Below are 15,071 nucleotides of genomic sequence, written 5' to 3'. Positions count from 1 at the left end.
TGCGGAAGGGGCAGGGATGGTGAGGGGAAGATGGGGGCAAAAGGGATTTCTTTGCAAACTCTATTTTTCAGTGGCTCGGAGTCCCCGGATAATTGTAATCTTTAGCTTCCATCAAATGCTGTTTTTGGTTTTGCTAGAGGGACGTGTGTGTAATGGAGAGTAAGTGGAAAACCTTCTTGTGCTTGAGATTTTACAGTGGGCTGAATCAGAATCCTTTAGCAAAGCATTTGCTTTAGCAAAGAGTTCAGAACCAGGTGCTGTGTTTCTAGGAGGCAATGTGTAACTTTGCGATTTGCACTTCTGTGAGCTCGGGAATTCATTCCATTTAAAGGTTTTGCTAAATGGTGGTTCTGGTTTCATGAAAATACTTTTAAATTTCTCCCCCCACCCCACCCCCTATTCTGTTAAATTTAGACAAGATAACAGCAAATTAAAGGTCAGGTTAGGCTGGGTGCGGTGGCTCACACCTGTAACCTCAGCACTTTGGAAGGCCGAGGTGGGTGGATCACTTGAGGTCAGGAGTTCGAGACCAGCCTGGCCAACAAGGTGAAACCCAGTCTTTACCAAAAATACAAAAATTAGCCGGGCATGGTGGTGCGTGCCTGTAGTCCCAGCTACTCGGGAGGCTGAGGCAGGAGAATCGCTTGAACCCCGGAGGCGGAGGCTGCAGTGAGCCAAGATTGTGCCACTGCACTCCAGCCTGGGTGACAAGAGCGAAACTCCATCTCCAAAAAAGAAAAAAAAAAAAGTCAGTTTAAAACGGCCTCTTATCCTCAAATCTGTGTTTTTGAAACAGACCAGCTTGAGACTGACTTTTTCTATACTGGTCATGGTTTAGGATAAACTAATGAATAAATACTTCTTGGGAATACTAAGTCTTTATAATCTAGCTTTTTTGGGCGGGTAGAAAATATAACAAAGCTACAGCCTTAATCAAATGTTTATGTATGATCAATTGTAATAATGATATGCCACACACAGATACCAGTAACTGTGTTATTAATAGTTAAAACTCAAACAGTTATAGGAAAATCTAGGAAAAAAAATAGTTCCAACAGATTTCTATAATTGCCAGTTCTTGGGGAAAGGTGTTGCAGTATAAAATAGGCCATATAACAAGGGTGTGGGATCTTTGGCCTGTACAAGGACAGTACTAAGTTGAAGAGCTCGCCAATTATGAAAGAACATGATTTGGGTATATTTTTGCCCAATGACGCTTGCAGTAAGAAGCCAAGGGTTTTTTCTTCTGAGAAGTGGCCAGTCATTTAAAAACGGCTGGAAGAAATGGTCGTTTCAAAATTGGAAGACATTTCCTCCATAGGACAAACTTCCCTGTGGCTTTGTATATTCAGGCAAATAGGAAGAAATCTAACAATCGTAGAGGTTAAAGACCTTGAGTTCCCTGGAAGCATGGCAGGTTTAATATCTTTTTGTATGCATATCGGAAAATTGAGTTTAGCAGAAAGTCATTTCAGTACTCTGACCACTGCAAGTTTGTGTAACTTTTGACAAGTGGATTAATGTTGTCTTATGTCTCTTTTAAGATTTTGATACTTACTGTATCTAATTGCCTGTTACATAGGTGCACTTAGATTGCTTGAGTTTATCAAGTAGGGAAAGAGAGCCATACCATGTGAATCCAAAATAGAAACCCTGACCAGTGAAATAATTCATGCATTAATAGCACACTTTTTTCTTTTCTTTTCTTTCCTTTTTTTTTTTTTTTTTTTCTTTTTTTGAGATGGAGTCTCTGTCGCCCAGGCTGGAGTGCAGTGGCACAATCTCGGCTCACTGCAACCTCTGCCTCCAGGGTTCAAGTGATTCTCCCACTTCAGCCTCCCGAGTAGCTGGGATTACTGGCACCCACCATCATCTCCAGCTAATTTTTGTATTTTTGTAGAGACAGGGTTTCACCATTTTGGCCAAGCTGGTCTTGAACTCCTGACCTCAGGTGATCCACCTGCCTCGGCCTCCCAAAGTGCTGGGATTACAGGCATAAGCCACCTCATCCAGCCTTTTTTTTTTCCTTTTTTTTTTTTTGGAGATGGAGTTTCATTCTGTCCCCCCGGCTGGAATGCAGTGGCGCAATCTCGGCTCACTGCAACCTCCACCTCCCAGGTTCAAGAGATTCTCCTGCCTCAGCCTCCTGAGTAGCTGGGATTACAGGCGCCCACCATCATGCCCAGCTAATTTTTTGTATTTTTAGTAGAGAAGGGGTTTCACTATGTTGGCCAGACTGGTCTTGAACTCCTGACCTCAGGTGATCCACCTGCCTTGGCCTCCGAACGTGTTGGGATTAGAGGCATGAGCCACCGAGCCTGACAATACCTCACTTTCTAAAGTAGATTGAGCCTGTGTTGATTCTGAAATTTTATCAAAGGAACAGAAAGACTCTGGGAAAAATCTAAAAACAAACCATTTCTAAACACTTGTCATTCCTTGTTTCCCTTTATTTCATTAGGAAAATCCATATTCGGTACAATCTTTTTGTTTAGTTTTTCTTTTCTTTTCTTTCTTTTTTTTGGGGGGGGGGACAGAGTAAGACTCTGTCCCCCAGGCTGGAGTGCAGTGGTGCAATCTTGGCTCACTGTAACCTCTGCCTCCCAGGTTCAGGCGATTCTCCTGCCTCAGCCTCCCAAGTAGCTGGAGCTATAGGCGCCCGACACCACGCCCGGCTAATTTTTGTATTTTTAGTAGAGACAGGGTTTCACCATCTCCTGACCTCAAGTGATCTGCCCACCTCGGCCTCCCAAAGTGCTGAGATTAGAGGCGTGAGCCCCTGCGCCCAGCCCGACTTAGTATTTCCATGAGGAATTGTAAGAAGCTAAGATCAACAAAGGCTACGCTGGCTCCTCCTGTTAGGGGTTCTTATGGTTTCATGATAGTTTATTGACAGATCTAGTCATGCATCACATTAAGTCCTGAATAACTCGGCCCACGTTTCTGGCATTTTAAACTCTGCTGCTATTAAATGTGATATGATAATAATGCTTCTATGTCAGGTTGGCTGTATTAGGCATATAATTGAGTAACGTCTCTACAAGCGTTCTTGTTTGTTATCTGCTCCTTCCGTCCTTTAGACTACAAGTTCTTCTTGATTTGTAAAATGTCATGAGGCTGAAATTTCTGGGGACAATAATAGGACCCTAATGAAAAGGCATTTCACAACATGCCATAATGCCTAAGAGGCAGGCCTGCTGTCTTTTCTGAACAGAGCTGTACGGCTTTGTTAAGGAATAGGTAGGTAACAACCTTTCAAGGTGATTCTGGTGGCTGTGCCAGAAAAGTCACATGCGTAGGAGCTCGGATCAGAACTACATGGGCAACCTGGAGGAACCTTCATAGACACTTGGGCCATATGTGGCTGGTTTTGCTTTTTGCAGGATGAAGTAAAAACTGAATGCGTATAGGTTAGCCCAGTGATAATGAAAAATCCTTCAGTTGTCTAGCAACTCAAGATCTTAAGTAAGGCAATAAAACAGTCCCCACAGCAGCCAAAATTAATGCCATAAATTCAATCAGTACCTCACTCAGTACCTGTTGACTCTTTGTATTTTCTAGTAGAGACAGGGTTTCATCATGTTGGCCAGTCTGGTCTCAAACCCCTGACCTCAAATGATCCACCCGTCTCAGCCTCCCAAAGTGTTGGGATTACAGGCGTGAGCCATCGTGCCCCTCCCGCTATTGACTCTTAGTTTAGACATCTTTCAATAACATTTCTGGTTTCTCAGTGCATAATAAATCACGTCTCTTTCTTTTCTCCTTTCTACTTTTGCTAATGACCATTCAAGCAAGCGTTCACACATGGACTCATTCATTCAGTCAGTACTTACTAATGGCTCACTCTGGGATAGGGTCTCATCTCACAGTTCTTGAATGTCACCTCTTCAAGGTGACCTTCCCAGGTCCCCTAAAGGAGGTCCTCTAATTTTGCTCTGAAAATACACATTGTATTTGTTTTATGTTTGCCTCTTTTGCTAAAATATTAAGTTCCCTTAGGTCATGGATCACGAGTGTCTAACTTGCTACTGTATCTCCAGCGCTTAGCATATCCCACGCATTCAAAAATATGTACCAGATATATGAATAAATGAATGAAAGGAAACAAATGAGAAGGACAGGGATGATTACAGGCAGGCACACAACAGTGAGAAATAGGGCATTATAACAAAGGGGTAAAACTACTGCCATCCAATCCAGAAGCAATGGCCCCCGAACCTATTGTTCCATCTCAGCTGAGCTCTACCATGTAAGTTTCTTTAGTCTTTTTTTTTTTTTTTTGAGATGGAGTTTCACTCTTGTTGCCCAGGCTGGAGTGCAATGGCGCTATCTTGGCTAATTGCAGCCTCCGCCTCCCAAATTCAAGCAATTCTCCTTCCTCACCCTCCCAAGTAGCTGGGATTACAGGCATGCACCATCATGCCTGGCTAATTTTGTATTTTTAGTAGAGACAGGGTTTTACCATGTTGGTCAAGCTGGTCTTGAACTCCTGACCTCAAGTGATCCACCCCCCTCAGCCTCCCAAAGTGCTGGGATTACAGGTGTGAGCCACCACACCTGGCCAGTTTCTTTACTTTTTAAAAATTTTATAGAGACAGGGTCTCACTATGTTGCCCAGACTGGTCTCGAATTCCTGGGCTCAAGTAATTCTCCCACCTAGACTGCCCAAACTGTTGGAATTACAGGCGTGAGCCACTACAAGTCACCAACCATGTAAATTTCTATGGATAACCTTGGTTCACCAAGAAGAATGTGCTTTGTAGCCTCTGTTTAAAATGATAGTGAGGGTACAAATCATTTTAGAAATATTTTTACCCAAGAAAGTAATAGTGTGTTTGCTTAAATGGGTAAATTCAGTTATTTGGAAAATATCCTACACAAGTGATGTCTGCAATTCTGAATTTATCATTCAGAGAAAATATTAAGGCAAATAACTACTTTGAAAAAATATTATTATTATTTATTTATTTATTTATTTGTTTATTTTTTGAGATGGAGGCTCTCTGTTTTGCCCAGGCTGGAGAGCAATGGCATGGTCTCAGCTCACTACAACCTCCACTCCCAAGTTCAAGCAATTCTCCTGCCTCAGCCTCCCAAGTAGCTGGGACTACAGGCATGCGCCACCACACCTGGCTAATTTTTGTATTTTTAGTAGAGATGGGGTTTCACCATGTTGGCCAGGCTGGTCTTGAACTCCTGACCTTAGGTGATCCACCCACCTTGGCCTCCCAAAGTGCTGGGATTACAGACGCGAGCCACTACGCCTGGCCGAAAACATATTATTTTAAATATTCATTGAAGTGTATAACATAAAGGCAGTAAACTGCATGACAAGTATACAGCTTCATGAATTTTTACATATATATGTACCTGTGGAACCACCACCCAGATTAAGGCACAGAATATTTTCAGCATCTCAGCATCCTTGTGCCTCTCCTCCCATTATCCCCTCAACCCAAGGTAACCACCATTCTGACTCGTATCACCATGGCTTGCCTTTGGCTATTCTTACTTCATTAAGATGGAATCAGACAGTATGTACTCTTTTGTATCTGGCCTTTCACTCAACCTTTATCAGTGACGCTCATCCACATAGTTTCATGTAGTTATAATTTATCCTGTGGTTGCTGCGTAGTATTCCTTTGTAAGAACAGACCACAATGCAGAGCATTTTCAGGAATTAACAACATGACTATATGAGCTGAAAATCATTCCCTATCTGTGCCAGCTCTTTAAAGTTAAGTGATGTCTTAAGGTGGGATGGAAATATTATGACCTGAAAGGGTGGAAGGAAAGAAGTCTGTTTCTGGGAGTGTATTTGCTAAGTGCTCTATGTTGGCTGTTTAACTGCAGTAATTACCCTAGACGGTGACTGCTGCTGTTTTGTACATGAGGAAACTAAGCATCAGAAAAGTTTTATGACTTTACAGTGAAGCTGAACAAAACCTGAAAATCATTAGTTACACCAGAGGGCAGTCCCATCCTGGCAAAGACAATGCCAGAACACTGTTGAGGCTCCGCCACCTCCGATTCCTGAGGCTCCGCCACCTCCGATTCCTGAGGCTCAGCTTTTACGTACTGCAGACTTTTCTTTTCTTTTTGAGATGGGGTTTCTCTCTTGTTGCCCAGGCTGGGGTGCAGTGGGGTGATCTCGGCTCACCGCAACCTCCGCCTCCCAGGTTCAAGCTATTCTCCTGCCTCAGCCTCCCAAGTAGCTGGGATTACAGGCATGCGCCACCACGCCTGGCTAATTTGCAGACTTTTCTATCTGTTGGAGAGCTGGCCAGCCACCTGACTTTTTTACTTAGGTCATTTTGTCTCTTTTTCCCTTCAAATTTGTTTTGTTTTAAAAATTAGACTTGCTCTGGACTTTTTTTTGAGATGGAGTCTTGCTCTGTCGCCCAGGCTGGAGTGAAGTGGCGCGATCTCGGCTCGCTGCAACCTCTGCCTCCCAGGTTCAAGCAATTCCTTGCCTCAGCCTCCCAAGTAGCTGGGATTATAGGTGCACGCGGCCACGTCCGGCTAATTTTTGTATTTTTAGTAGAGACGGGGTTTCACCATCTTGGCCAGGCTGGTCTTGAATTCCTGACTTCATGATCCATCCGTCTCGGCCTCCCAAAGTGTTGGGATTACAGGCGTGAGCCACCACGTCCAGGCTTAGCTCTGGAATTTTAAATTTTTGCTTATGAATACTTGTTATTTTCAGACACACATGGTATTAATATATTCAAAAACTTTCATTTAGCAATTTTTGAATTCTTTTTTTTTAAGATCAGGTTTTAGTGTGTATACATAAGGAAATATTTAATCATCATAAGAAAATTAGGTGAATTTCAAGTGGGAATTACTGAGAAGTTTCCTGGGAGTCAATAATCATGTGTTTTAAAGTGGAGTTTATGAAAGTGCTTAAGGCCAGGTGTGGTGGCTTATACCTGTAATCCCAGCACTTTGGGAGAATGAGGCTGGCAGATCACCTGAGGTTAGGTGTTCGAGACCAGCCTGGCCAACGTGGTGAAACCGTGTCTCTACTAAAAATACAAAAATTTGCCGGATGTGGTGGCGCATGCCTTTGATCCCAGTTACTTGGGAGGCTGAGTCAGGAGAATCGCTTGAACCCGGGAGGCGGAGGTTGCAGTGAGCCAAGATCGTACCACTGCACTCCAGCCTGGGCGGCAGAGCAGAATCTGTGTTTTTGGTAGATGGGGTTTCGCCATGTTGGCCAGGCTGGTCTCGAACTTTTGACCTCAAGTGGTTCGCCTGCCACAGCCTCCCAAAGTGCTGGGATTATAGGCATGAGCCACCACGCCTGACCAAGATTTTTTTGAAGGAAAATTGGAGAGAGGCATTCAAGCCACTGCTTGTTTGGCTCCATCTGAATCATTCTCTTCCTCCAATAAAGAGCAAAGTATTTAGGTAGCATAAGAAGTAGAATCAACTGGTTTCTAGCACCCAAGGTAGGTGCAAATGTCCCTGGCACTCAGGATGGTCTCAGAGACACTGAGTCAGCCAGAAGGTAACTTGGAAGCCAGTTGAGTACAAAAGCCATTGCCACAAGTTTGACCTCATGCTGGTCTTGTCCTGTGTAACAGAATGAAAGAGCCAGTCAACGGTGGAGCCCTCTGCCCTTCCCAGTGCAGTGGCTTTCTCTGTATAGAACTTTTACCCTTTCCACAAAGATTCCAACCATGGGTGTTTATTGTTGGGATTAATTGAGATAATATGCAGTATATTAAAGTATCTGGCACATCATGGGTGTCCAGTAGATCTCAGTTTGCCTTCCCTTTGAACAGGATTCCTTGGAGGGAAGTTTGCATACATGAACGGAACCGGACTCTTACTTAATAGTGAATTCAAGACATTGAACATTGTCCCAGGTGGCATTTTTTTCCCTTGAGGATTGTGAAACATTTAGATTAGCCATTGTTTAAGTAAGCACCGTCATTGTCAATCACAAATGCAAACCTGGACTTGGAGTAGAAACAAAACAAAGACTTTTATTCTGCTTTTCCAATAAAATGGCTTCTTACTATAAAGCCATAATAAATACCTACTCTTTCATTTTTTAATAAGAGTATTAGAGCAATTTGTCTGTACCATCACTGCTGTTGTTTGGTAGTAGATAGGTCAGAAAAAGATCGTATAATGAAGGTTACAGCTCACTGCCCACCCAACCCCCAGTGAAGATAGACTTGTCATATGATAAGGGCTTTATTTGCTGCATACGATGACAAGTAAGTTTTTTTGTTTTTTTGTTTTTTTTTGAGACAGAGTCTCACTGTGTCGCCCAGGCTGCAGTGGTGTGGTCTCGGCTCACTGCAACGTGCGCTTCCTGGGTTCAAGTGATTCTCCTGTCTCAGCCTCCTGAGTAGCTGGGGACTACAGGCGCACAGCACCATAACCAGCTATTTTTTTTTTTTTTGTATTTTTAGTAGAGATGGGGTTTCACTATGTTGGCTAGGCTAGTCTCAAACTCCTGACCTCGTGATCTACCCGCCTCGGCCTCCCAAAGTGCTGGGATTACAGGTGTGAGCCACCGCGTCCAGCCAAAAATATATATGTTTTTAAATTCTAGGAAATAACGTTGATTTGGATATAGAAAAATTAAATACCAGGGAATGCTGGCTTATAAATTTTAGTCCAGCATCTTTTTTTTTTTTTACACTTTTTTTTTTTTTTTTTTTTTTTTTAGATGAAGTCTTACTCTGTTGCCCAGGCTGGAGTGCAATGGCACAATCTCACCTTACTGGGTTCAAGCGATTCCCCAGCCTCAGCCTCCCAAGTAGCTGGGAACACAGGCACATACCACCATGCCTGGCTAATTTGTGTGTTTTTAGTAGAGACGGGGTTTCACCATGTTGGCCAGGCTGGTCTTGAACTTCTGGCCTCAAGTGATCACCCGCCCATCTCAGCCTCCCAAAGTGCTGGGATTACAGGCGTGAGCCACCATGCCCGGCCTTTTTTTTTTTTTTTCTTTTTAGACACAAGATCTTGCTTTGTCACCCAGTCTGGAGTGCAGTGGTGCAATTACAGCCACTGTGGCCTCAAACTCCTAGCCTCAAGCAATTCTCTTACCTCAGCCTCCTGAGCAGCTGGGACTACAGTCATGTGCCACCGTGCCTAACTGATAGCCCAGCATCTTTTAAAGATAAAAATCTTTATCTTTGCCTAAAGGAAAATTAAGGAATCTTGTGCTTATTCTGAAAAACAAAATACAAACAACAATTTTTTGTCTTCAGAAGTTGGCAGTCCTTGGTCCTCCCCAAGTACTTCTTTGCTAAAGAATCTGCCATTGGCAGATAACTCACAAATGACTTATATCTAGGCCCTACAAAAACCATGACCAAAATAAGGAATGTGAATAGAATGTGGACAAATTAAATGGTGATAATTTTTGGTGGGTGGGACTTTCAGCACAAATAAGTAATCCAATATTCTTTTAATTTAATTTCTATTAGCAAGGCCTTATCATAGAAGCTGAGGTGGGGAGGGAAATAGAAATAAACAGTCTAATTCACAAAAGAAAAATACTGGTTTACAACCTCACAAATAACCTGCAGATTAAAACAACAATGGGGGTCGGGCTCAGTGGCTCAAGCCTGTAATCCCAGCACTTTGGAAGGCCGAGGCGGGTGGATCACTTGAGGTCAGGAGATCGAGATCAGCCTGGCCAGCATGGTGAAACCGCGTCCCTACTAAAAATACAAAAAGATTAGTCAGGTGTGGTGGTGGGCGCCTGTAATCCCAGCTACTGGGGAGGCTGAGGCAGGAGAATTTCTTGAACCTGGGAGGTGGAGGTTTCAGTGAGCTGAGATTGCACCACTGCACTCTAGACTGGGTGACACAGCAAGACTCCATCTCAAAAAAAAAAAAAAAAAGAAGAAGAAGAAGGAAACAACAGAGAGATACCATTTCCCTTCCATGAAAGACCCCAGCTTACTCATACATGCCTGGTGGCCACACAAATAGCTATGCCTTATTCAGAGAACAGCATGTTTTCTGAATGTATGTCAAGAACCTTAAAGATGCTTAACTCAGTATCCCTAATACTGTTCCAAAGAAAGAATGCAAAATAGAAAACCATCCCTGAAGAATCTGAGCACTCTAATTCCCACCCATAATGAGAGGGTATACCATTTCATTAAAAAAAATTTTTTTTTCACTTTTTTTTCCAAGATGGGGGTCTCACTATGTTGCCCAGGCTGGCCTTGAACTCCTGAATTCAAGAGATCCTCCCACCTCGGCCTCCCAAAGTGCTGGGATTACAGGTGTGAGCCACCATGCCCAGCCTAATTTCATTTTTAATTTTGCTTATTTCCATGTCCTCTTTTGCGTCCCTGTTGTCTTTAATATGAAATCTCTGGCCGTACCTCTGTGTGTGTGTGTGTATGTATATATGTATGTGTGTGTATATGTCTGTGTGTGTGTGCCATATATTTACATATATTCTCTCCTCCCTCTTTAGGCTCTTCCATGCTTTCCATGAGTTTCTTATATAATGAGAAGCAGCATATAATACATACTATTTCTAAAAATAACTGAAATGATTAAAAGCCTTCTGCTGGCAAATCTACAAGACAATGACAGTAAACCCTGTCCAAGGTGAGGGGCAGCAGTGAGGGGTAACCACAGTCACCCTCTCTGCCCTTCGCCTTCACCTTTTTGACCTTTCAGTGGACACCGCTAGTAGCACTTCTCAAACTTGAATCCTCTGAATCTTTTCAGAACGTCCAGGACTGGCATTGCTGGTACCCACTCCTCCTCTTTCACTCTTGTCCTCCCTTAGAGGCAAACCTGCAAATCACCTTTCATGAATAATCCCCTCATCCATGATGTGAAGTACACCTTCTCTTCCCAATGCCCACCACCTACTAATGGCCATCGGCACCTCCAAAAGCATCTACCCAGCCTCCTTCCACCTTGAGGCCACCTTGTCAGGAGAGTCCTTTGCCTAATGCAGACTCATCATACTCCTGTGACAGTTTTTCTTTCTTCTCAGTTTTAGGTTCTGATTTCATATCTTTATAGTGCTTGTTTCAAAGACAGGAAGTGAAGGAGGAGGGAAGATAGAAATGTCAGACTTTAGTCACTGTTTCAGAGTCTGTGATGTAACACTGTCCTCTGTCTGTCCAGGCTTAACAAATTCAACTATTTTCTTTTTCCATTCTTTTTTTTTTTTTTGTACAGACAGGGTTGTACAATGTTATACTATGTTGACGAGGATGGTCTTGAACTCCTAGCCTCAAGCAATTATCCTGCCTTGGCCTCCCAAAGTGCTGGGATTGTAGGCATGAGCCACCACCCCCAGCCCTCTTTTTTTCCGCAGGGTTTTGCTCTCTCAACCCAGGCTGGAGTACGGCAATGCGATTACTGCTCACTGCTGCCTCAACCTCCTGGGCTGAAGTGATCTTCCTGCCTCAACTTCCTGAATAGCTGGAGCTACAGGTGCATGTCACCATGCCCGGCTGACTTTTAAATTTTTTTGTAAAGATGGCGTTTCCCCATGTTGCCCAAGCTGGTGTTGAACTCCTGGGCTCAAGCAATCTTCCTGCCTCAGCCTCCCAAAATGCTGGGATTACAGGCCTGAGCCACTGCACCCAGCAAATTCAACTGTTCTCAAGTTCTGTGTCATTGAAGTCTTACTGATTCACAAGCACTCACTGGCCTCTCTTCCTCACCTCCTCTCACCCCTCCCTACCAGAGAGATGGGAAAAACACTGTCTTAGCTGGGGAAACATTTCTCAACAGCATTCAGGGAGTTCAGTCCGCTTCCTCCTTCATGCTTGACTTCCCTTCAATTCAGACCAGGCTGTATTCATCAAATGACATTCCGGACTCCACTTTTTGAACAGAATAACAAGGACACATCAAACAAATTTGCTGTGGGAAATGTGTCAACATGAAAACAATATAACAGGTGATTTGTCCAATGTGACGTACCCACCCTTGTCATCCAAGAAGTGAGGCAGTCCAACCTGCTTTAGACATATGTCAGAAACAGTTACAAAATGCTCAAGCTTGGCCTCTGTAAATTCATTCTGTTGAGCTGACTGGCCTGTAAGGAGGTTCTAGACCATGATAGTGTTCAAGTCTATATGGATGGAAAACTTCAAGCAGGCCAAGCAGGAGATGGGTGGAAGAAGATGTGTGCATTAGAGGGCCTCGCTGTGGGGCTTGTGGTGGTGTTGAGTGGGTAATTAATGTCAGCATCAAAAAGGGAATTCTGCCTCTGGAGAAGAAGAACTAAAAGATTGAAAATAGGTCACTTGAGTTTCTGAGCTTTATTTCACTCTCATCTGAACATCTGTTGACTCTTGAGAAAAGTTGATCACACATTTCTAATGGTGTATTAAAGCATACTGGAAGCTTCTGCTCACCATTGCAATGGAAAAGGCATTAGTTAGATTAGCTCCTCCACCAGAGTGGGTGCAGCATTTCTAAGACTTACTGATCTAACTCTGCCCCAAATCTCTCGTTCTTCTGTCCAGGAGCTGCCCTATGAATGCAGACCTGTGTTGTCCAATATGGTAGCCCATAGCCGCATGCAGTGTAGTTATTTAAATTTATTTAAAATTAAATGAAATAATTCCTCGTTTGCACTACACACATGCCAAGGGCTTCGTGGCACGTGCGTATCAGTGGTTATTGTATTAGACGATGCAGTCGCAGAGTGTTTCCATCATTACAGAAAGCTCTGTTGGATGGCACTGGCCTAGATACTTGTTTTCAGCATCTGACTATTTGAAGTATGGGCCGTGTATCTCTCCACCCTCTGAAGTTAGAACTGTGAGCAGCAGAACCTAAATGGGTTTTGCATACTAGTCCTCTTTCTGCTTTCCACATCTTCTTTGTCATCCAACTTTTTTTATCATCCAAATTTTATTACAACCTTTGTCTTCATGTTTCTCCATAAGGTGTGATGCTACATTGCAAGGATCAAGTTGAAGTTTAGATTATGCTTAAATTAAAACTGCGACTGTTTTCCAATGTTTTATTTTGCTCATCACGATAAATGAAGCCAGCAGCTGCTCTTCTATGCAGCATTTGGACTCTGAGTTAAAAATTCAGTCACCTGGGATCGCTTGTTTTATATTGCTGTTATTTTTTTAACATTGAGGAACTTAATGAAGAACATAATCATTGCCAGTGGCCAGTTTAAATATTGACTTGCAGATATTTTTTCAAAACTTAGAACTTGAAATTCAGAAACAAGTGAAACCTACTCGTAAGAGACGTGGTACAAAACCAAAGAGTGTCACGACCATGGTCAGTGGTTTCTGTGATAGATTTGTTACTGAAAAAATTGTGGTTAAAGGAACATCTGGTAAGTCAATCAGGTTTTAAATGTATTGAGAAAGCATAAGAAAAGTTGCTAAATCATTTTTTTAAATGACTTAAACTACCTTCTAATTCATTTGGTAAAATTCAGAAGTTTATGTACTATGTTGTTATCCCTGCAAGGCTATACCTACAACCAATTCATTAAATACAAAATTAAGGCAAGTTGTTTAGGGTCAAGTAGATGAAACTTTTATTGGTTTTTTATATAAGTAAATATATATATATGTTTGGAGATGGGGTCTTGCTTTATCACCTAGGCGCAATCATGGCTCACTGCAGCCTCAACCTACTGGGCTCAGGTGATTCTCCTGCCTCAGCCTCCTGAATAGCTGGGACTATAGGCACATACCACTACACCCAGCTAATGTTTGTATTTTTTGTAGAGATGGGGTTTCACCTGGTTGCCCAGGCTGGTCTTGAACTCCTGGATTCAAGCATTTTGCCCATCTCAGCCTCCCGAAGTGCTGGGATTACAGGCATGAGCCACTGAGTCTAGCCTTTTTTTTTTTTTTTTGGGGACGAAGTCTAGCTCTTGTCGCCCAGGCTGGAGTGCAGTGGCATGATATATATATATATATATATATCTATATATTTGGAGATAGGGTCTTGCTTTATCACCCAGGCACAATCATGGCTCACTGCAGCCTCAACCTCCTGGGCTCAGGTGATTCTCCTGCCTCAGCCTCCTGAATAGCTGGGACTATAGGCACATACCACCACACACGGCTAATTTTGTATTTTTAGTAGAACGGGGTTTCACTCTGTTGGCGAGGCTGGTCTCGAACTCCTGGCCTCAGGTGATCCACCCGCCTCGGCCTCCCACAGTGCTGGGATTACAGGCGTGAGCCACTGCGGCCGGCCTATTTTTTAATGTCACAACCAGATATGTTAGAATTGTTTAAGCACAGCTAGTAGCTTTGGGATACCCCAAATACAAAGGTGTTTTAGGGATTTATGTTATCTTTATGCTAAAAAAAGTTTATAGAGGGTTATAATTATATTATTATGGATCTTGCAAAAGAGAGGCATTAAGCACACATTTATTGAATGAATGACTGAGTGAATGAGTGAGTGAATACCCTATAATATGATTAACCCAGTGGTTCTAAGACTTGCAATTGTGACCTGTGTTTATCTAATTTATTCCAAGGAGTCATAGAACTTAATTTTTTAAATTCTAAAAACAGGCTGAGCGCGGTGCCTCATGCCTGTAATCCCAGCACTTTGGGAGGCCGAGGCAGCAGGATCACGAGGTCAGGAGTTCAAGACAAGCCTGGCCAACATGGTGAAACCACGTCTCTACTAAAAATAAAAAGATTAGCTGGACGTGGTAGTGTGTGTCTGTAATCCCAGCTACTCGGGAGGCTGAGGCAGGAGAATCACTTGAACCCGGAAGGCGGAGGTTGCAGTGAGCCGAGATCGTGCCATTGCACTCCAGCCTGGGTGACAGAGCAAGACTCCATCTCAAAATAAACAAATAAATAAAATAAAACAAAATTCTAATAACAAATTGAAATTAGATTTACCTTAATTTTACAAAAGAAAATCTACATCCTAACCTACTTTTAATGAAATAGGGGTGCTATTACATCAGTCACAGAATGTTATTTCAAAACCTTAAGAGAGCTTTGACTAGCCCTCTGCGTTTTGTAGTCTTCATGTAAGTATGTACTAATTGGTTTTGTTTTTTAAAAATTGCAAACATATTGAAGTTTAGAGGGAATAAAATACAA

The 15,071-nt window shown here is 42.8% G+C and overlaps 1 protein-coding gene across 6 annotated transcripts in view; it reads left to right on the top strand.

Annotated features, from left to right (window-relative positions):
* Positions 1-15,071, top strand: part of RBM47 (RNA binding motif protein 47) — a 209,288-nt gene that overhangs the window by 117,088 nt on the left and 77,129 nt on the right. The window lies entirely within an intron of this gene.

The sequence above is a fragment of the Pongo pygmaeus genome, chromosome 3 (assembly GCF_028885625.2).
Source record: "Pongo pygmaeus isolate AG05252 chromosome 3, NHGRI_mPonPyg2-v2.0_pri, whole genome shotgun sequence".
Classification (NCBI taxonomy): Eukaryota; Metazoa; Chordata; class Mammalia; order Primates; family Hominidae; genus Pongo; species Pongo pygmaeus.
This window is presented reverse-complemented; position numbering and strand designations above follow the sequence as displayed.